We start from the raw sequence: 24,049 nt of genomic DNA, 5'->3' as shown, positions 1-24,049 counted from the left end.
ACCACCCCATTCTTTCGACAGAAATGTTACGTGATTACTATGGAGCTGTCTTCGAACGGTTCAGCAACTGCTACTGTGGCGCCGGGACAGGCGAGCGTGGTGTCAAGATGACCGCTCGCTAGTGCTGTGATGTGTTGTGTTCCGTGAATGAGCCAGTGAACGCTCGAACATATATTTTGCGACTGTCCAGCATATGCAAGCGAACGCCAGCAACTGATATCTTCGATTGGCCGATATATTAGTCGACCATTAACCGATGAGGTTGTGTTAGGTCCTTGGCCTGACGCCAGCAGAACACATGTGATTATACGAGCCGTCATCGCTTTCTTAGAAGCCACTGGACTGGATGCACGTCTGTAGAGTTACCCAGCCTAATAAGAACATATCATCTCTCTACCTTACATTCGTCATTCATCACACTTTCACTCACGAGTCACCCTTCTCCAGTGTAGAGTAGCAGGCCAGAGCAAACTATAGGTCAAGCCGACCTCTCCACCTTTCTGTAAATACATTACCTCTCTCTCTCTCCCTCGGGTGTGCGTATACTCGCCGTGCGAGTGCTCCAGTACTTATTGCAGACGCCAGTGCTTTGAAGTGTTTCGATGAAGCTCGCACACCGCATCAGTTCAAGCTTGGTGCGAAAGCTCGACAAGCAAGCGGAAAGAAAACGTAATACCAAACTTTTGATGCACTGCATTCACAGTACTTTAGAGATGCTTACTCTCCGATGACTCTTTGCTACACTAGCCAAAATTTACAGCGAAGCATACCTCCATTGGACTGCCGTCTGTATCAACAAGAACGCAAGTTCTCTTGTGTGTTTTTTTTTCATTTTTTTCTCTTTGGTCCGATCACTATTAGAGACAGTCTACGAAAAGCAAAACACAATACAATTAGGCACAATGAGTGTGCTGCCGTTGCTACTACGCGTGAAACATAGCTCCCATATACAGTGTCGATGCGGCTCACAATACCAATGAACAACCAAGCCCACCTTTAGGGGATCAAGCAGAGGGTTATGCTCTGTGAAACCTGCATGTACGCAAAATGCATTGAGTGCCGTATGAAAACGCAATTATATGAAATCAAAATACAGCAGATACATAAGAAGATTATTTTTTATTTAATTGAACTCCCCTCCTCTCCACCCCTCGAAGAAAAATAGCTGGCTATGGCACTGACTCGTGCAATTAGAAAAGGAAACTCTATGACCGTATGCCTGCTCAGCAGCCTAAGTGCCTGAGCCAAACATGTGTCGAATAGTCCAAGCTCAACACTTCAACCATGTCTGTTCTTGAACGCAAGAAATACTAATGAAGGTGTGCACCGCTAGAAGTAAAGAAAAATGTGGCTTTGGTATCTGAGCTTGTATGTTTTTCTATTATTATTTCTTGCCTTTTTCGTGTAGGCGACCAGCTGCCGACATAAGAACACAGGAAATGTATCTGAAAATGTGCCGTATTAGCAATGCATTGCAGAGTCTGCACGACTGTATAGAAAAGCACAAAAATTGCAGTGAATGCGTGCAGCTGCACTGTATTAAGCGCGCTATGGTGTCTACTTCCTCAATCTTATTTATGATGTCCTCCTAGCTTGTACATTATCTTTACAGTGTGTAGATTGCATATGTTCGATTGATGAACACTTTGCAGTTGCATTTTTATCTTTGGCACGTTGCTCTTCATCAGCCACATTTACTAAAGTTTCATTTGCCATTCACAACTTCTGTTTTGTTCCTTCATCAATACATAGTTTTCCTTGTGTTTGTCTTTTCGTGATTAGACAGGACTGCAAAACCTTCTCTCCAATTTTACAGGAAAGCAGTTCTACAATAATCAAACTTGTTTTGCGTAAAGCAGCCCCACTCCTCTTCTTCGGAACTGAGAACTGAGATGGCGTTGTTCTAACGGGCAGACGTGCTAATGATGCAGCAATAGCGGATATTTTATTTACGGGGTTCTGACCAGATGTATTCGCGGTGATTGCAATACTCTTGAGCATTTTTCACCCCTTTGTGTAACTGGTCTTTATTAATTCAGCAGAGTAAAATACGCTGCTTCTTGACGACACTCTCTCCAAGGTCGAGAGAACCCACAGGATCGTTTTCAAAACAGAACAGCGCCAAAAGTCAGACGCGGCTTCAGTGTTATGATTTCCCAAATAATAAAACATCTATAAACTATGAAGTACCGGGGCTTTGGAATTCAGCACAGACACCATGATCTTTTTCAACAGGTAACTCCAGTAATTATATTGTGCACACAAAATCCAAAACATTAGTGCGAAGGCCATTTGTGCACTAACGAATGTGCTTCTGAGCACGCAGATGGAGACGGGAAAAAAATTTAAGATGTTGCCGTTGTGTGAACTTGGAGACGGAAGCTACACAGATTTAAAAGTTACGTCTATGCGAATCTGTCAAATTCGACGCATCCACAAATGCAGGGCAAATAGAAGAACAATGCAAAAACAATAACTGATTCTTTGGAAGTTTAATTGTTAAAGTTGACACACACACACCAGTCCCTGTTAACCGATTATATACGCTGCTAAATGAAAAAAAAACTTTCAAATGTATTTTTCGCCAATAGGTAAAGAAAGGCACATGATCGTTTTTCATGACTTGCTTAGCAGTCTAATTCAAACGCTCGGCCACGTGTATAACATGCCTAGTTCTTAACGCTACCCTGGTATAACCTTGAATATCAGTTGCGAGCAATGTCTTCCAACTTTTCTATTATACCCAGAGGAACAACTATGAAAGGTCCACGTTGAAATTCGCATAAATTAGAAAAATAAACAGTGCACAAGCCCCTGAAATTATGAACTGTGCACGTACTCCTGTAGCGAGAACGAATTTACGTACGAGAAATCGTTATACATAACGCGGTAGTGAATTCTGAAAGCACGCCAATATAACGTGATATATAGTAAAAAATACTCATTCCTCCGCGTTATACAATCGGTGGCTACATTAGTGATCAGAAGGATCTCAGTAAAGCGAAAGTAAATAAAGCAACAAACCATCTGTTGTGCTTCCTGTGATAACCCACGCAGTTCGTTAGTCACCCCGGCGAAAGTAGGCTCTCGAACGACACACATGCAGAATCTATACCGTAAATATAAACTGCAGTAAATAGACGCATACGAGAGAAAATAAACTAAGCAGGTAGACACGTTCAGCAGCAGACGAAATGCCATCAGCTGTTCGTTCAGCTCCCTGGGTGCGACTTTTGCGAGACTTGAAGCGGGGTTTCGCCAACTCTACCAGAACAAGGCTTAGGGAAATCACACTACCACTCTGAATGCATGTATTTTGCTGTAATGTCAATTTATAAAAAAAGAACAACTAGAAAAAGCGTTCCTTTATTGTACAGAGAAAGGCAATTCTTAACCACAATTACGAATACTCTCGTTATCAGGCGCTTTTTACGGCGCCTGCCATTCACTCAAGCGAAGGGAGCATTTCCAAGGCCTCCCTTGGCGAAGGAAGTGTGGAGGAGCATTCATGAAACGCATCGGCCCCTTGACTGGAGGAGCACGTTCCGCCTTGACTTTGTCAAGTCGAGGGGAGCCCTTGAGTAAAGAAGCGTTTGTGAATACGGCCTAAGGGAAACCACGCTACTACTCTAAATGCATGCATTTTGCTGTAATGTCACTTTATAAAAAAAGAATAACTAGAAAAAGCATTCTTTTATAGTACAGAGATAGGCAATTCTTAACCACAATTACGAATACTCTCGTTATCAGGCGCTTTTCTCGGCGCCTGCCGTTCACTCAAGTGAAGGGAGCATTTCCAAGGCCTTCCTTGGCGCCTTGGCGAAGAAAGTGTGGAGGAGCGTTCATGGAACGCAGCGACCTCTTGATTGGAGGAGCACGCTCCGCCTTTCCTTCATCAAGTCGAGGGGAGCCCTTGAGTGACAGAGAGAGAGAAACGAGAAAAAAGGAAGGCAGGGAGGTTAACCAGATGCTAGTATCCGGTATGCTACCCTTCACTGGTGTTGGGGAATAGGGGGTTGAAAGAGAAAGGGAGAGTTCAAAATAAATAAGAGAAAAACACCTACACACACGTACGCACAAGATCAGTCCACTCATAGGCGTTCCGACAGGCCAGTAGTTCGCAAGAAGCCCAGTAGCGCTTGCACGGCTTTCTTCTGTGACGATGGAGCCCTTGAGTGAAGGAGCGTTTGTGAATACGGGCCTGAATCAGCGACTCTCGAGTTAGCTGAAAACAGTCTTCATAGTCCTTCGGTCACTACATCTAGTCAAATCCTGGCTAGACTACGCGCCCGCAGGCAGTAAATCAAGTCAATCACCGCTTCCACGCGGCTCCATATCCGCGTCCCAGAGAAACCGGCCCGATTTGAAGTGGCCTTCAGAAAAGCCGGGCAAAAATTAGTTGTGGTTATTTGGTAATTTTTTTCCTGGCAAGATATGGCCTGCAATGAAGCGTTATATTTCGGTAGGCAGTACGGCCCTGGAGCGGTGGCGAAAAAGAAAGCATCAATTTACGCTCTTAAGAGCGACTCCTCGCCGATAATGCGGCAGATATTATGACAACCGGTAATTATAAAACCATTATTATCTCAATCACCTACATCTGCAAGAATTTCACGTAAAGCACACACAGCCCTAGAATAGATCTCGGGACCGAATGCTCGTGAAGCACATGTCTTACCCATTGCACCGCAGCGCCACCGCATGAAGGCGAGTCTTTTTGCGGGGTATATATCTACGAAGTGGCTTTTTGCAAACTGCGACGGAACCTTGAACTGTTTTTGTGCCTTGTGCATGCATTTGACAGCAAATAAATTGTATGGCTTCGTGAACTCGAGAGAACCACGGTGAGCGCTTTCGGCTCCTACTTCAGCCCACGGTGCGCCGTTCCGGAAGAACAATTAACGTGTGTTCGTGCGTCGTTTTAGTGCTTCCCGTGAACTGCGGATGTTACGCTCATCGAAATTCGCTGACGAGGCTGTATTGGGCTCTCGAAACTTGCGTATGTTTCTCGCATGTGCGTGTGCTTGGAGAAATTTCGCTGATTTGTATCGAGGGGTACACGCGTGTCAATGACAGTAGCCTATTCTCAGTTGGTCGAAGACTGCGTTTTTGCATGTAAACGCTGCATGGGTATTTTAGCGTGCCTACTCTAACATTTGCATGTCGTACGCGCGAACTGCCACGAGCTGCACGCTGGGCAGCAGCGCCTTTTTAGCATTTCGACGAATACTTATTTCTGCAAATAGAATTTATGCGCATTATTTCCGATATAGAGTTGTTTTTACTCATTTGCAGTGTTTAACTGATATTATTTATGAGGATTGGGTATACTCTTACACTTATTCAGCATCACACCACTGTTCAAGTGAATGCCGAAACGCGCGTCAAAGTCAAATAGGACGTACACAAATTAGCGACGGACAGGTCGGTCTCCCTCCAAATAAATAATGCTTCTGCACATCTCTTTCGCAAACGTTCACGTGCAGTTGGGGTCAAGAAATGGTGCAGAACGACCCTCAAAATCTTTATTGTTACTGCATGCAGTTGCTTTTTAAAAAAATGGGGATTTTATAGCTGGTACATCATCTCCACAGCAGTACACTGGTTGTTTTGGTCATGGTTCACTGTTACAAATCCATTCTGGGATATGAGAACTGTACTTATTATTCAAAAGAGTGAGCAAGTGTCGGTGACATACACTCTCCTGCTGACTTCTGCACCTGACTTCTGTACTTAATATTCATCTTCAAATTACGCAGCTACTAATCAAACATCGAGCAATTGATTTTCAATTATGACCTTTCTCTGTCTCGCTGCCTTCGGTTTGTTTCTTTTTTGTCACGCTTTCCTAAAATCATCAGTTCAACTTGTTTCGTAGAACATGAACATCGACATACATAGGCCAGCGTTTCAGTATGCTGTCGCGTATGCACTAGTCCTCTTTGATTTCGTTCATGACACAATGACGACAACTGATGAAGGGGAAGTTGTTTGTACTCTTTTCTTGAAGTCAAAAGAGTAAAAATGGGGCTGCACATCCCAGTGTTTGCCCAACCTCGACAACTGATGAAGAGGAAGTTGTTTGTACTCTTTTTTTTTTTGAAGTCAAAAGAGTAAAAAAGAAATGTATGATACCTTGAATTAAGTGTGCCGTATTGCACTGGAAAATGTTTCCGTCCCAGACCACCATGTAGAAAGCGACCATCACAAGACAGCGGGACGAAACGGCGACGCACAAATGACATGTCAAGCAGGTGACAGTGAACGTGACGCCAGCTTGACGGCGGCAGGGGGGGGGGGCGTTTTTTTTTCGCGCTCGCGCTTGTGGCTGAACACGGTTCTGCATAAGTTTATGCCGGCTCCTGGCGCCAGGCTGGCGCGACAAAAATGGCGGCTCTTCCCCTTTTCTTTTTTGTCCCTTCTTGCGCTTGCTCTCACCGGCTGTATGCGTTACTTTCGTGGCGCGCGGCTGTCACGGGTATCTACTTATTGCCGGGCTGCCTAGAGACAGCATTTGTGTCAGTACGCAGCAGCGCGCCACCTATAGGCCGTTCGTTATGCGGCACCTGACTGAGAGTGTAGACGCATTTCACATTTTCGTCGTCTAGCACTCAGCCCGACCAACAAATGTTCGATAGTCTTTGTTCAGTACTTGCAAGTCATCAGTAAACGCTATTACTGAGCTATCTACAGTGCAATATGAAGTGGCCGAGATCCAGTGTTTAGTAGCATGGAACGCAGCAGTGGTTTTTTTTGTCTCTATATTGAAATCGACAATATGACAGCCCTGTTGGACTCAGCACTTACCTAGCTTGGCGCCATAAAGGAACTCTGTCACTCTGCCCATTGGGATATACTCCCAGCGGGTGATAGGTTCGCCGTGGCCCGTATCGAACACCTCCTGGTAGATGAACTGCTTGGACCCTGCAGGGAAGAACTCTGTGCTGAGGTTATTAAGCTTTCCGTAAATGACTTTCAAGTCGACGGGCCACATATGCTTGGCGGCATTGACGCGAAATCCGGCTACGGCAAAGCTGATGAGTCGATTTAGAAACTCAGAAATCTTGGCTCGAACGTGACCTTTACCATGGTCCAAGTCCCGAATTCTGACCAATTCACAGTTGCGCACCTGTGAGACAAGATAAATACCCCTGTAATTCCTCGAATATCTAAAAAATTTGTAGATTAACAGTCAGCTACGCGCAATAATTATGTACACTCCAAAGCATTCGCAATTTCCATAGACTATCGCTCCACCAAGCGGAATTCGGGAGCGTCCTTTCAAGGTTGATATAGGCCGACACTCCCTCGTGTAGCTGTGCTACCTTCAGTGTTAACGCGTAGGCAAGTAATGAACACTACCACTCTGCACATTTCTTGCATCAGTGAGCAAACGGGACCCGCCGTGACACGATAAATCTGATTCGTTCTTGCGTTATGTGAAGCATGAAAGTCCTCAAAGTACGCATTTCAGCTTGGCGAGGTTTTCCGTAGTCTTGTAGGTTAGTTATGTGTGATCGTCTAACCTATTAAGTCAAAACACACCTTGTTTTTTCGCTTATATCGCATTCGTCAGTGCTTTTGTAGTGCATGAATTTCAGATTTCAGATTTTAGGCGCAAGGTCGCGTGGGCTTGCGATTCCTCAAAATGGCCACCTCTGCACCCCTTATTTTTTTATAGATAGCAGCCCATTGCGAGTGACTTGCTTGTTGACGGAATGGTGAAATTAGAGAGTGCTAGATCATTCTAGTACTTTCCAGCGAAATGTGCTCGACGCCCAGATGTACGTGGTGATGTGCCGCTGTTGCACAGGCTATTTCTCAGATTGCTTTAGAAGTTACGTTAAAAGAAACAATCTTGACGACGAGAATTTTTCGCTGAACGTAGAAGGCTGTCACCGAGAGTGATAGCGATGGTCAACGATGAGCTGCGAACTCATAAGGAGCGAGTTGCACATGCCGTCCCCTCGTGCGTTAATAATTTTTCACGCTCCTAAGTAACTTTGATTGTATTTAACGTATATTATCCTTTATCTAGGTGAAAGTAGAAGCATAGTTTTTCTTTTGCATTGCATGTAGCGCAATTACTGTGGATATTAGGGAGCACCGGATGCTGCCAACACACTCGAGCTCGACCACTGAAGCGAGATGGTTACAGCGATGAAACATGCAATTACGGCTACAGTCTAAGCACCCCTGCCAACCTCTCCTCTACTACTTGTAGCTTCCGAACATGGTTGTTTCTCGACTAATGATTGCAATTTCGAAATTGCGAAAAGCATGCGTGTGTATTCTTTCCGGTATTGATATTTCGATCGCGCCTATGGAACCTGGAACTTCCGAGTGCAGTGAACGGCGCACGGTTAGTGCCTGAAGATGACTGTGACACACGCACGACGTAGTGTGACGTTAAATGCTCGTGCATCGTTGAAGAAGCAACTTCATGTTCCTGCCAGCACAAGTAATGACGACTGCGTAATATAAGTTCGCAAACCTTCCCCACGTTAAACATTTGGTTCTGTGCATCCGCGATGACGGTACTATCGCGAGGCCTAATACTGTGACAAATCCGTCAGCAAGGCTGGGCACATACGAGCTCGGACACCCGCTCACTTCATGCGTCAACTCTTGTTAGCGCAGATTTCTGTAGCACGCATAGGAATTCGCAAGGTGTCGTTCCTGCTCGGTAACGAAGCCTTTCACACTTCTCACACCGGTGCAAATGTCCCAGTGGCGAGCTTTCATGGTTTCGGAGAGTATATTGGTCTCATGTAAGTTTCAGTGCACGTCATTACTTTATTTGGTGAAAGCGACAAGCTCCGTACGTCCACGCGCCTAATCTGTTGCTATATTAACAAAGGAGTGGACCCTCCTCTGGGCGCCATCTTGAATCGTAGAGCACGCCAGCTATTCCGAATTTTGTGTTACATATACGTACAATGCTGAAGAAAGAGACTACACGTGCTTACTGTTTCATAGCACAGTTGATGAAATGTAGTTATGTCTTTAGTGCAAAGCATTCTCTCTTGCTGACTATATAATTCAAAGATTGCGTTCCTGTGGTGAATAAATGAGCATATATGATTTGTATACATTTTAAAGAAGCATTGGGTATTTGGATGTAATTCTGGCACACAGTCATAATCATCATCTTGTTTTCACACTATAATTTTTTTCGAAACTAGATTCACGCGATTCTCCCAGCAAGAATACGACGCGCGTGACTGGGAAGTGCCAGCACCGTGGCGATAAGTGATAACGCAAAACAATTGCGTGAGGTAATTGACGATAAAGTTGTGTGATAGAAATGCTCGCGAAGTACTCGATTTCTCTTACTCTGTAGTTGCTACGTACTGCCCGATTATTCTATCACTTTATACACAGCCAGGTACTCTACAGCGTTACAACAATGCAACATTGCAGCGCGACAAGAAGCCCTTGTATGGAACTAATCTTGAGTCTAAGCGCAGTTCATTTTAACTACAGACCTGCTAAGAACGAACAAACACGCAGTTGAAATAACAAAAACAAAATTATTCTGGTTGCACAATGCAGAGAAATTTTTCACAATGCTCACCTGCAAATACTGTTGTGAATTGAAGTCATGTTAGCATTAGACCTCCAAGCTTCCACAATTTTTACGAGATTTTGTGACAATATAATGTACGAACTTACCAAGTTCCCTCTACCAATTTCTACTTATTTACCTGCGCATCCTTTGGTAACATTGAATTGCAATGCCGCAGGATGGAACATGACTTCATTCTTAGTCGTGCAGTTATTTCACCACGTGAGTGGTTCAATGAATAAACGAGTAAACGTCTGAACGTGACTTAGTTTTTAAAAGGCACCAGCAACACAAATACGCGAGCACAAGTACCTTTAGCACTATATGTCTAGTCACCAAGTGCTAATCACAGGCTCATTAGTGCGGTGACATCCTTTTATGTTGGTTGGTGCTGTTTGGCATAGGCAAAAGGTGATAATCGACAGAATGAGTTGGATTTCTGACCTCCCTGATTATGTGGAACCGTGAGCGACTGCCTGTGAATTAATGAGCGTCAGTTTAATTGACCCGAGAACAGGCTGTGTACCCAGGGGCAAATATCAACGTCCTTAATAACCCTCAGTGCTGAAGGGGTCAGTAACTATGATGCAAATCGCGCATTTGTACGAATAAAAGACGCTTTCCTTAATTTACCACCTACCTTACACTAAAAGCCGCCTACCACCTACACTTTTCATTATTGCCTACATTGAGTACGCGTCATCCCTCAAGACTGCTCTAGGCGATTACGTATTGAGCCTATACTAACCTATAGTTCTTTGAAGATGTGTTGTGAATAATTTGTTACAAACTATGTTTTATTCTCACGGCATTTATCGTTGCATTACCACCCTCTGTAATACTTCTATTTTTCCTTAGTACAGTGCAAATAAAGGAGCAGAATAAAAACAATACTAAGATCCCAAATTTAAAGGAACATGCTTTTAGTGACGTGGTTCGAGAAGGGGAGTCGGTAGATTTATACAGCACATGCTCAGGCCTTTACCGACCAGCGCAATCTGTAAACGCGTTCGTGTACTCATGCTGAGACATCCACTCTGAATCAAAGCTTAAGTATCACTACGAACGTGAATGGGCGTATGAACGTACCAATGATGTCACTGCAACTTTATTGGTGTGCTACTTATTTCATCAGCAAGGAGCTAGTACACATTGTTCAAATAAAGGAGCAATTCACGCGTGCACTTAAGATGGCACCCAGAACCACATTGGTTGAAACTTGTTAAAAAGTAAAAAGAAGCATTACAAAGAGTGGCTAGTTTTCCTCGAACGTTTCACCATAAGTTGCAGATGACGGCTTTGAAAAAAAGTTAGTACAGTAAGACCAACGCTCTTAGCCAACTCTGTCCATTGTAAAGTAGTTGCCTTGCCTCTACTATTTCGGTTAAGCTTCCTCTTTAGCCCTTCTTTAGAGTTCCAAGTGATCACAAAAGTGCATTCAATTTGCCAGAAGAACAATGTTTCCCTACCAGACGAGAATGTGCCTGAAGAAATATAACTAAATATCATTTACACCATACACGTAGAAGTACGTGACAATTTATACGTTAAACTTCGTATACGTTAGTTTTAAATTATTACGGCCAATCTTATCCACAACTTTTTTCTTGCAGCTTAACAGCACTAGTAATTAGGGTAAGCTTGAAAAGAAACTATGGTGTTGCCAATTACAATGCACAATTATTATTTATGGTTCAGTGCAGGTCGGCTACGTTTGTACTGGCAAAAAGGCTTTAGTTATGACAACGGTGTTCCTGATTTTACGCGACAAAGAGTACTCAAGCAATTGATACGTGACCTTCGACAAAATCGGTTCAAAAGTTTGGGTGTTTACACCTGTATACAGTGTAAAATACACGCTTGAATACTCAGCAGACGCCGATAGCAAATGTTCAAGAATTAAGCCAAACCCTAGACAAGTTTCTTACCTGCAGTGCATCTCCGTAATTCTCAATTGTGCCTGACTCACTGTTGCATTTTTCTTTCCTGTTGAAATCATTGGGACCATACGGTACGGCTGGGTAACTAAACTCGTCGTAATTAAAGCTGATCCTCGCTGTTCCCTTCTTTATTTGCAGAGGACCAGACATATGATTGACCACTACGTCCCTGTACACTCTGTGGAAACATAAAAAGAGGAGTATAATCAATTGTTTAGAAAGTCTGCGAGAACTTATGCTGAGTGGGACGATGTCAAACGTTAAAATGTGTGCCAGTACGTGCGTGACAATGTAATTGTGAAATATGTGCTCTGTTATGACAAGAAAGAGAGAGAAACGTTACTTTTATTTAAGTAGACCGCAGATAAGTGGTAACTTAGTAGGAGGGGAGAAGGGCTTCTTAACCTCGCCTATAGATGACATCAAGAGAATTCGCGCTCTAAGTCACTTTATATGATCGCGACGGGAGCAGAGTTGCGCATAGGCAAGCCATTAGGTTCAACGGCTGCGCAGGGAAGCCACTCGTCGGACGCACAGGGGACGAATATGGTGAGATGTCCAAGCGCGGGTGGCATGCTGCAGACTTACACGCGCGTGCTGATCAAAATTGCTCTCTTACAGGTAATCAGAATATGGCTGCAAACTTTTACTGGTCGTAAAACGACGCGTACAAGGTCAATTCCCCAGTGTTTGGACGAATACGGAAGCAGTGCAAGGTGTGGGTGGGGCAGTGTCTCATACGCGAAGCAAATGTGCAATTTGAAGACAGTATTATGGTGAATCGAAGGCAACTTTTTTGAACTAAAAGTAACGGAGTTAATTTGATGTGAATTAGGTGATTCAACTGTTTGACTTATTTGAAGGCGCCCTATGTTACCGAAGGTATAATGCCGCAATGAGGCAGTAAATGGCTCTGCTAAGAGAAAAAGCGAGTGAACTTATCGAGGCATTCGCACTCAGAATACTCATGATTTGCCACTAGGATTAATGCGCGTCTATTGCGTACACTTGAGAACGCGCCTAAAAGCGGACGATTGATTAATTGATTGGTTGGTGGGTTTATATGCGGGTTTTAACGTCCTAAAACCATCATATGATTGTGAGAGACGCCGTAGTGAAGGGCTGCAGAAATTTCGATTGTGGGTTCCTTAGCGACCCGTGTGCCTCAATTAGGTGTACGCACCTAACTTAGGCACGCACGTTGACAGCATTTTGTCTATCGAAAATGCAGCTGCCGCAGCCTCGATTCAATCCCTCCACCTGCAGGTGAGCAGCCGAGTACCTTGGCCGCGGGGCGCTGAAAGCTGATTACCGCCGCGGGGCGCTGAAAGTTGGGTCGCTCAGCAATGTGAATGAGAAATCAACGTTTATAACTGATGAGCACACCAATCGCTTAACTGTTGCTAAACAAAGGTGCCATGACTCATTGAATGGGATTTTAATTTATTTGACGCTGCCTGGCGCTCAGAATTGCCATAATTGGCCGAAGCTGTGCCTACTGGGCTACTTTTCCGGTGGTGGCCGGAACAAAAAAAAATCACAGCCTATCCACCGAATGACTGACGATGGGCGGGGCGAAGCACTGGAGGTTTCCAGTGTTAAACTATGAACCATCCGCGAATATCACCCACTACATCATAAAGACGGGACAAACACTGTATACCGGGTGCCCCACGCAACTTTAGCCAGAGTTTCAAAATATCCCGGAGCACGTAATTATGACGTCATCAAATGTATGTTCCTCACCGTTGCCTGGAATTGGTCAGACTATTTCTTGTTCTCGGATATTGTTTAATTAGGTAGATTGGTTTTGCGAAACGTCCGATTAGAAAGTTTTGAACTCTATATCTGTTAGGTATTAGTGTTTTTCTGCTAAATGCAAAAGCCTGCGAAATAAAAAAAAATACCACGAGACAAACCCGCTCACGCGTCAATGCGCACGATGATTCTAGTGCTCTCTAACGTTCTGCGTACGAACGACACGCTTCCCTTGCGCTGATTCATGACAGCAATAAGCAGTCACAGCGGTTGTCGTTTGTGTGGCCGATAGCAAAACGTGTATATTCTTAAGCCACCACCATCCCTGAGGCCCTGCCGAGACAGCACAATGGGGCAAATGCTATAGTGGTTCGTATGCGGAACGTTATGGAGCACTAGAATAATTACGCGCACTGGCGAGCAAGCAGGCTTGTTACGTGGTATTTATTGTATTTCGCAGGCATTTGCAATTAGCAGAAAAACATTAATACATAACAGACATAAAGTTCGAAACTTTCTAATCGAACGTTTTGCAAACTTATCTACAACTTTCCGAATTTTTTATTTATCTTCGTTTCTTGAAAGTTTAGCTAATTAAACGTATTTATTTGCACAACGTTTGAGAACACAAAAATAGTCTGACTAACTCCAGGCAACGGTAAGCAACATGCATTTGGTCGCATCGTGATTACAAGCTCCGGTATGTTTTTTTTTTAACTCTGGCTAAAGTTACGTCGGACACCCTGTATAGTTACACAAGAAATTTTATTATTCGTAAGTGGTAGCTATAAATAGTTTTTGCTTCCTCTTCATTAAAACGGCTTTGTGGTCCATGATTTGGCGGATCGAAAATGAGGAGTAGTGAGCAGTTTGTAAAGGCGGAACTATAGGTGGTCGCGTATAAACAAGGAATCAGCGCAGTGGGACAATCTATTGTTGTTCAACGTGCACCTGGATACAAGTACACTCTTAATCAGGTCCTGTTTAAATGCTGGCGATATTCAGGGAATCAGACGAAAAAATGCCTGCTTTTCTGGCTATACCTATTCCTTTAGGCGGGACCTGATTAAGAGTGTACACGACCATGTTGCATTTCATTTTGGCTACCTCTCATGAGTATTTGCTTTATGGTCGGTGAAGGGGTGGATTGGTATTGGGGCGTAGTGGGATGTTTGCAAGTATGAAGTAGGAGACAAAAGTGGATACATAGGCGGTCGCGCACATGCATACAAGGGACGGGCAGACCCACCCCTTTAGATGCTTCGCGCATTAAAATTTCAGCCGGTTGGGGGGTATTTTTATTACTATCTGCCCCCCCCCCCCCCATTGAACTAACTTTTTTTGATCATGTGGCGTCACTGCCATTTCCATGACGGCCAAGGCGTGCTTCAAAATCTCACAATTCAATTCGGCGTTTTTTCTCTTTCTTCTTGGTTCTAACCTCTTCTCGGCTCAAGTAACGATGCGCGAACTGTCCCAGCATAACCTACAGTGGCGGTCAAAATAATACAGGCTAGAGGAGCAGTTCGCGAAACTAAAGTCAAAACAGCACCGCGGTGCCTTCTCACGGCATTTAGCGAAGCTCGAGAGTGTGTGCTGCCCACGCACGTACTTTTTACTCGAGACCGCCATTTCGCTCGCTTCAAGCAAGCGCTCACCCGAACGTACGTACACTTCCACCAAAAGGTTCTCATAAGTAATCATTTAAAGACTTTTTTATCACACACGCGTGGCCACTTTCAGCAAGTTTTACTAGCTTTGGCTTCAGTTGGCTGCTTTTTTGGCGGGTTGTTTCTGTTTTTTTTTTACCAATCCTTCTATTTTCTACCTGGCGATTCCGGCTCCACCCTCTACTTCTCAGCGAGATCGTGACGTTGCTTTTGAACTCACGGCCAGCAGTAGAAACTGCTAGCAGTGAGTTCAAAAGCTACCTATCACTATCAGGAACTCTTGCTTTAAAATAATTGTAACAGTGCTAATATTTTTCCCGAGAGTAAAGGTATTTATAACACCAATTTCACGCCTTACATTGGCATCTGATGCGATTCTGGTAATACCACTATGTTGTCGCATCTAGAAAATAAATGTTCAGCCAAGGTCAAAAGAAAGCAACGTCCGCTTGCGCATTCACCTGACACCGGCCTCATTGCAGCGACGAACCATGTCGCGAAATTGCGTCTCGTTGCCGCTACGAGTACCGCTTTTGTAACTGACAGGCTGATACCGCTCATACCATGGTCGTTTCACTGGCTCTCCAAAGACGATGCCGTGCTCGTTTACTGGCGATGTCTGTTCGAAATGGACACAGTGGTAACAATCGCATGATTAATGGTTTGAACTAAAAAGAAGAAATAGTACTCACTTTGAAGAATATGATATATAGCTCTATGTAGTTGAAATCTTTAAGCTGTGTAACTTGAATTATGTAAAATTCGTTGATCACTGGCTTATTCAGTCACCCTAAATATTGTTTACGATCATAAGGACGGGATAGGTCTTTCGCTGTGTTGTAGAAGCGGTCACGGGGCTTGGCTAAGCTAATGCTTTGGTTGCTGGACCGATCCTGGCCGTGGTGCTCCGACTGTCTTTTGACAGTGCATCTTGAAGACCATCGGATGGCCTGAATTCTTTGAGCCCTCCACAACGGCGTATTTCATACCCACACCGTGGTCTTGTAATGTAAGGTCCAAAATATTAATAATAATTGTTTGAGGTCAGTGGATAGACAGTATCAATTAGACATCTCTAATGAATAGTAAAAAATAGCAGATAAGCATTTTCCCCTCAACTAAAACTAGCTATACATCATTACCACAGTCTTCGTGCAGGCACCTAGATAAGAACTTTTTCAATGTGGAATAGAAGAACACGTTGAAAGTTCTGAAAAAAGTCTATTTTGAATATTGATTCTTGTTGAAACAACGCCCACTATCCGAATTTCGGTAAGTTAGCCCTAGGGAACCTCGTCCCCCTAGCTACGGGCCTGCTTTCGTGAGAGCATATCATTGCCACAGTGACAGCAATGGACACCTTACTTGACGTCACTCACCGTAAAATCATTTAGAGGAATCATTTTTGCGTAGCGCGTGTTGGCTTTGTTTTCTTTAGCTGGCTTCGGGTCGTCCATTATATGTCATTAGCAACTTTGATTACTGTTCACGTAGATTTAGTAACTACGTTGCGTGGGATTTGACGCTGCCTTTCACACAGTGCGAGTGAGCGGATGGTCTCCAAATGCGCTCAATGCAATAAATGGCGCTCTTGCGCCGGCGTAGGCAATGACTTTACGGACGAGGGGTACGTCGAACGAGCTAAAACTCGTAATTGTCGGAAAGATGTCCTCGCAGCTGCGTAGGAGCTTGCCACTGAATAGAAAAGCTACCTTGATATTTTCAGATATGCTTCTTTAACCTAGCGTCTCTCATAATCATATAGTGGTTTTGGGACGTTAAACCCCACATATCAATCTTTAACCTATAGAATATTTTGGGCTATGGCTCATATTGTGGGTTATGTTAGTACAAGTATATAGCCTGAAAACTGTTTTTTTTTTTGGCCAGCCTTGTGAGAAGACGTGTATATGAGCAATGATTGATATATCAAGTAAATGAAAGTAAATGAAATCGCCGACTCTCTAGCACGAGCAGCATTGGAAGGGCCAGTACTATCAGTCCTTCCCGAAGTGGCCACTATAACTGCGACAAGATACAGAAAGCTTGCGCTTAGTGCAGACGCTATGGAAGCAATATTGTCAACACCAGAATTTACTCACTTAAGATTTCCATGCAAAATTTATTGGTGTCCTACAAAACAGTTGGAAGCCATAATAACCAGATTTCGATGTCGTGTCCCCCCGTTAAATTTCTATTCACATAGGGCTGGTCTAGCCATATCACCACTATGCAACTTTTGTTCAGAATTGGAAACAATAGAGCACTATTTTTTATCATGTCGCCGATACAAATTGCTCAGGAAAACATTCTTAGTCCTCCCATTCGCTAGCCTGGGGCGGAATTTCACTATAGAAAACATACTTTCCTTCGGTGCTTACGATCTGGGCTTCAGCCACGAAAACGTTTTCTATGCAGTTTGCAAGTACCTTAATGAAAGTAAAAGAATTAAGCTTTTAATTGCGTCATTATTATTCGTGCAAAAACACATTCTAACGAACACAAGAGCATTGTTAACCCATGCTGATTCTTATTCAAGATAATGAATAATTGTTTTATCTGAACGAGTGACAAACAACTATTGCACTCCTTTCATTCTGCCTAGGGTGTCTTTTCTTTTTTCTTTCTTTTTTCTGGTGGGTGGTTTTGATATTTAAAAAAATCTTTTTGAATTAAGTCATAGATTCTTGGCCGATATCCCTGAGTGGGTATGAGCCATAGCATTGGAATTATCATCAACATCATCATTAACAGCTGGCCCAGGATCGGGTGTTCTCTCTTGTTTTCTATCTCGCTCATTACAATGGTGCAGTCGACGAAGAAGAAGTCTTACGTCCCAGCTTCGTCATCCAAGACAAATGTGCTAATCTCGTTTTTCCTATCAAAGATCCCGTGCACATATCTACTAATTACAAGCTTCAAGATATCCCACAAGTACAATCATTGAAATATCTTGGAGTTATGTGTAATGAACATCTAAATTGGCACCCTCACATTGAATACATCGGGACAAAAGCAATGCGCGTGATGGGCGTATTGCGGAGGTTGAGCAATTGTAGATCAGGTATGAGAAAAAAGGCAATTTTGATTATATATAAAATGTATGTCCGACTTGTGTTGGAGTTTGGCTGCATTCTTTTTTCTGGTGCGCCAGCCTACAAACTTCGTCCGCTAGTTCTGTTGGAAAGAGAGGCTTTACGGCTCTGCTTAGGACTTCCAAAGTATACTGCAAATGTAGTGTTATACTTTGAAGCACGAATACCAACCTTATTATGTCGCTTTAACATTCTTACTGTGCAGACCTTTTTACGACTATATGAAGCACCGTTTAACTCTGAACAGATTATTTTTATTTTCAATCCTGACCTATTCTTCTCCGTGCATTGGCCAAGATTTCACAAACCACAAATAGTATTTGTTCAATTGTTACTTGAGCCTCTAAATGCACACGTTCGGGATCTGGTTCCTTTAACTGAGCAACAAAACTCCCTAGAAATCGTTTACCATGATATCTTCCCAACTCACGCTAAGCTATTACCTACAGGCATTTTCAATGGTTTATTGCAGGACCATTTAAGTACTCTGCCAACAAATGTCATTATAGCAATGGACGCATCTCAATCACATGAAAAATCAGGCATTGGAATATATTGCGCCGTACTTGATTGGTCATTTTCACTTCACTTACTGGATTTTCTTTCTGTCTTTCTGGCTGAAGTCATGGCAATAATGTTAGCTTTGCGAACGGTAAATATTTCCATTCCAGTCGTAGCAGTCATAAGTGATTTATTGTGTGCTCTTCTCTGTCCGCATCTGGTCACTCACCTAAAGTGAAACTTTTTAAATCATTGATTCCCTGTCATCTCCGAAGTATTCATTTAATCTGGACACCAGGGCACAAAGGTTTGTTGTTAAACGAAATAGCTGATTCTCTTGCGAAGGCATCCCTTCCGACACCAATTACTCCTATTTTCCCTCATACAGTATACATTATGGTGGCGCGATTTCGCACACTTAAAATTGAGCAAAATTTGTCTGACCCTGCACTAACGGCTTCTCCAGAGTACAAATACTTGTTATTTCCCTGGCGCAGTGAACTGCCTAATTCAAGGATGATGAAAGTTGTCATCACAAAATTTCGTTGCCGCATTACCTCCCTCAATTTTTACTTGCATAGATCAGGCATATTGAATTCCCCTATTAGCATTTGCTGTAATCAAGAGGAAACGGTCATTGATTTTTCATTACATTGTCGCCGTTTCGATTTATTCAGGCAAAGCGTACTAGCACCACCTCTTCAAAGACTGGGCTTGCAACTATCACAACCTGATCTTCTTTCATTTGGAGCCTCTACACTGGGTTTAAGCCACAGGGATGTTTTATTCGCTGTTCAAGAATACATCACTACGACTAAACGATTTTCTTGCTAAATTATTGTCACACTATTTTTCTTCTTTTTTTCTGCAAACTTTATATAGGTATTTCAAATCGAAATAAGTTACGAAAAATTTGTAGGAATGACGCATTGCTGAAAGTTTAGGGCAAATTCACCTTATAATCGGCCAATTCCCTTCTTTGGGTACGAACCATTTGCACAGGGAAACAACAACAACAACAGCCGTGATAAGCGCCGCTTGAGGACGGCGTCAAGGCCTCCTCGGCAGCGGTTCACCTGCTGCCACTGCTACCACCGTTCGGAGACGGCGTCAAGGCCTCCTCGGAGGCTGCAGTACAAGTTACCGGCACCATTTCTCAAGGGATGCCGTACACGCGTCCTTGGCTATGGATTCATCCGTCAGCACAAGCCGACAAGTGAACCCTCTGCGGGAAGCCACCGGTACGTGTCTTCGTGGTTCGTCGGCAGTGCGGGCTTCTCCATACAGGAACGCCTTTCACGCTTCTTTGGCTACGGAGTCAAGAACCTGGCCGCCGCTTCAGCTGCCCATCTGAACATAAGGGGCGGTGTCCATGCCTCCTCTGTGGTACCAGGGCATCACCAAATGGACACTATGCTACCACTTCGCGGCCGTAATACGCACGGGCTCCTGTCCTTTGGGAATGCTGTTCAAGCTTCTCACGGCCTGCATTCCCTGTCCGGTACTCTACCAACACATGAGCCGCCAAGAAACGCTGTTCATGCCTCCTTGGACGTGCGTGTCACCACCGTGAGTACTACTAGAACCACGTACTTCTCGGACGCGAACCAAAGCGGTTCAAAAGCCTCGTGCGACAGTGCCATGGAGCTGCGGCGTACCACCGCACTGCTCCGCGCCGAGACTAACAAACTAACAGCGTTGATCGCCGAGCCAGCTCCTATATTGTTGCCAGCATTGTGTGACATTAACGCAGTGTTGAATGTAGCTGCCTCATACAACCTTGAGGCAAGCACACCGGAGCAAGGCAGGGAGCATCGATCTTCTCTGATCGAGCTCTCACACCAGCTCGACTGCTTCAAGTCGGTGATCTCTGCGTTGCCACCTGCCACCTCACAATCACCAGCCATCTGCGAACTACCGGAATTCCATGGGGTCCGGAATGACGCCGGCAGCTGGGTGGCAACCGTCAAAACGACAGCAATGCGCGAGGCTTGCACGGAATCTCATAAATGGACCGTGGCAGTAGACCGTCTTCGCGAAGGTGCAGCGGCGTGGCACAGGTATGAAGGCTGGAAGCAGCAGTCATGGGCGGAGTGGAGCTGCAAGCTCATAGCTGCTTTTGGTCGTAATCCTTACCACCTCTCCACCACCACCCCGTCCAACCTTGCCGGTATCGAAAAGCAAGCTTCAGAGGCTTTCCACCTCAAGGCTGCAGCTGTGCGCTGCAGCTTACCACACGAGATATTCCCGAAGCATGTGCACTGCGGCATGAGGCCACTACCCGAAGCAAGTTCACTGCAGCCAGAGGCCGCTACCGAAGTCGGACCTCTTGAAGGGCGTTGCTGCAACGAAACAGCCGCAAAGAATCATCTCGACTGTGCTGCATTGCCCTTTACCGACGCAACCCCATTCGCACACCGAGCTGAAGTGGAGCAACACCTCGAAGGTTCTTCAGAGCCCTCCAGCCGCGCAGCAGAAAGCTTCTCCGCCTGTCCTACGAATGACGTCAGACGCAGGTGTGACACGCCACTGCTGCTCTCAGTACCCGCGCCAGTAGCGATGCCATCATGTCAGTGGAAGAGACTGATACCAGTCCTCATACAGCTCAGTTAGAGAAGCCAGCCCCAATATCACCATTACTGAGGCAAGGGGAGACACCAGCATCGCCTATGCTTGAACCGCCTACGGTGAGTCAAAGCTCTCATGAGTCCAACTTTTCATCACTGGAATTTGCTTAATTTAGCCCCCTGGACCAAAAAACTTGCCTTGATTGTATGTTGTTTACCACTCGTTTTTTTTTTTACAAAATGCACCTGCCAATAATAGTACCCAAACGTGGTCGTTTCACTACTTATCAGTGTAAAATGGGTGGTATTGTCACTGGCCCAGGTGCGTTTTTTTTCGCTTTTTTCTCTTCTTTTTTTCTTTTTTAATGCACGTACTATGCGTAGTACGCACACCTGGCCGTTCGGCTGCTTATCAGTGCATGATGGGTAGTTGAGCCACTGGTATATGTAGATTTTTTGTCTTTCGCTTTCTTTTTTTTTCTCTCTTTCTTTTTTTCCTTTTTTCTTTTCTTTTTCTCTCGCTCTCTCTTGGCTGGAAGTTGGCATAAAAACGCCTCGGAGCCTACTAAATTTCGTCTTATGAAGATCGGTATCCGACCGAAACGTCACCAATCAACAGTTCATTAGAGGCGTATACTTATGTTTCCTTAATTCTACGACAACCGAACCCAGACTCTTTATATTCTACGTAAATATATATATGTTACAAGCTGCCGCTCTAGCGTCGCTAGCGCGAAGTCGGCGACGGGAATGACAGCAGGTTAGTTCGTTCCGTACGCAAGCAGAGACAGTGAAGAGATCAGAGACGTGAGAAAACAAAACAAACTTTACTCTAGTGATATTGCAGCACACGGGGTACAGTACAACACTTCAATACAACTAACAAAATACATCAACACTTGATACAACTAAAAAATATATAAACAAAACAATAAATCAGCTTACGAGAGAGAACTACTACAAACTACACAAACTAACCACAATCGAACTACTGAGGAGAAAGTTCGAAGATATAAACAGGTGAAGGCATACGTGTGATGACCGGCAGCGTTGCGTCCCCGGCGATTGGATGCGAGAAGTCGAAGAGAGTTCTGACACGACTGCGATGTCGGCGGTGTTGCAACGCTGGTGGCTCCGGGAGGCTAGTGCTTGCAGGTGACTTCGAGCAGGTTGAGCTAACTCGAGGCGAAGTCCCGATGTCTACGTTGCAGACGTTAATATCACGTCACAACTAGACGAACGGCTAAGTTTAGGTGGCCAGCCGATACAGAGCCACACTAAAAACTTCTAGAAGAGATGCTTGTTGATCTGTTTCTACACCATGTTGGTCAGCGACTAGTCTGCCTAGCAGGGCAAAATCCAGCGCTTAAATCCCCCTCGTGTCTCCTCGCTCTCTTCCTTGGGGACAAGAGACCTCTACATGTGTCCAATCATGCGCGTTTCATTGATGAAAACTCCGCCCCAAAAATATATTGACCCCACCCCTTTTTAATTAGGAGAGGGCCCTCAACTAGCGAGAGTGACAGCCTGTTGTGATGTTGTCATACGGCTTGGCCACCAGAGGTTTTCCCACGGTTTCCCCCGTGGGAAACGGTCAGACTGTTTGGCTCTCAGCCGGTGCGTCCCGTAGTCTAATCCTTGTTCGGGGTACATCGCGGCCTTCCATGACCTTGCAGACGCCGCCACAGTTATAAAAGGATCAAACGTCGACGGCGACGTTCCAAGAAGAGCACCCCATTCTGCACATCTTGGCTCCCTTTTATGCGCCCGCCGTTCCCACGGTCAGTGGGCCAGTACGGCGCCCGTTAATTGCCGTGATGCGGGTCCACCAAAAATGACCGTCCGTGACATTGCCCCCCACTTTCAGAATGTTATTCATAACATTGACCCACACGGAGGGGAATTTTTCGACAACAAGGTAGACATGGGACTGTTCCTCTCATACACAACATAAATAGGCAGAAAGCATCAAAGTAACAACAAATGGGAAAAAACAATTGTTAGAGTACCAGCTTCAGTAACACGCAACAATATCAATTCGCCATACAAACAAGGAAAAGAAATAGCTGTGTACGGCAGCCATCAATACAGAATAAACTGCACGAAGGTACACTACGAACAAAACAAAACAGGTGCGCTCCTCTACTGTAGTGAAATCTTTCAATGTGCGTTACAACATGTAAAACAACCAATGCACCAAGCAAAAAGAAAATACTCAAAATACACTTTTTATACAATGAAATACGCACATACAAAGAAAAAACAAACGACGAAAGGAATAAAAAAACATGCTCCCCAGACCTCAAGAACTATATCCGGCTCAAGTAATCGGCTCTCACGTTTTCGCTACCCTTCATATGCGTAATGGTGAACTGGTACTCTTGGAGCGGTAAACTCTATCGAAGTACTCGAGCGTTCAGATGTTTTGCCTGTTGGATATAACTGAGAGGCTGGTGGTCTGTCTGGACACAAAAATGTACTCCATATAAGTAAATGGAGAATTTCTGAATTCCCCATACCAACGCGAGACATTCGCGTTCAATGGTACTATAGGAAGCCTCCCGTGGAAGCAGCTCTCGGCTGGCATAAGCTGTGGGGTGGAGCTTGCCTTCGTGGGCTTGCATGAGCACGGCTCCGAGACTCGTGTCCGATGCGTCCGTTCGAAGTACGAGTGGTTGGTGCAAATTTGGTAGCCGTAGTATCGGCCCCGTAGAGACATGTTGTTTGAGACTTCGAAAAGCCTCCTCCTGGGCTGCTGTCCATTTCACCGAGTTAGCTTCGCCCTTCAAGGTTTAATCTTTAAGGGGAGCGCTGACTTCTGCGTAATTCGGGATAAATTCCCGATAGTACCCGGTCAAACCGAGGAAGGCGCACACTTGTCGCTTCGTTGAAGGACGTGATGCAGCTTCGATCTTGTCGAGTGTTTTCTCCAGTGGTTGCAATCTGCCCC

At 44.6% G+C, this 24,049-nt stretch overlaps 1 pseudogene; it reads right to left on the bottom strand.

Annotated features, from left to right (window-relative positions):
* Positions 1-24,049, bottom strand: part of LOC119169300 (alpha-amylase 4N-like) — a 70,726-nt pseudogene that overhangs the window by 37,698 nt on the left and 8,979 nt on the right.

This window comes from Rhipicephalus microplus, unplaced genomic scaffold (assembly GCF_043290135.1).
Source record: "Rhipicephalus microplus isolate Deutch F79 unplaced genomic scaffold, USDA_Rmic scaffold_23, whole genome shotgun sequence".
NCBI lineage: Eukaryota > Metazoa > Arthropoda > Arachnida > Ixodida > Ixodidae > Rhipicephalus > Rhipicephalus microplus.
This window is presented reverse-complemented; position numbering and strand designations above follow the sequence as displayed.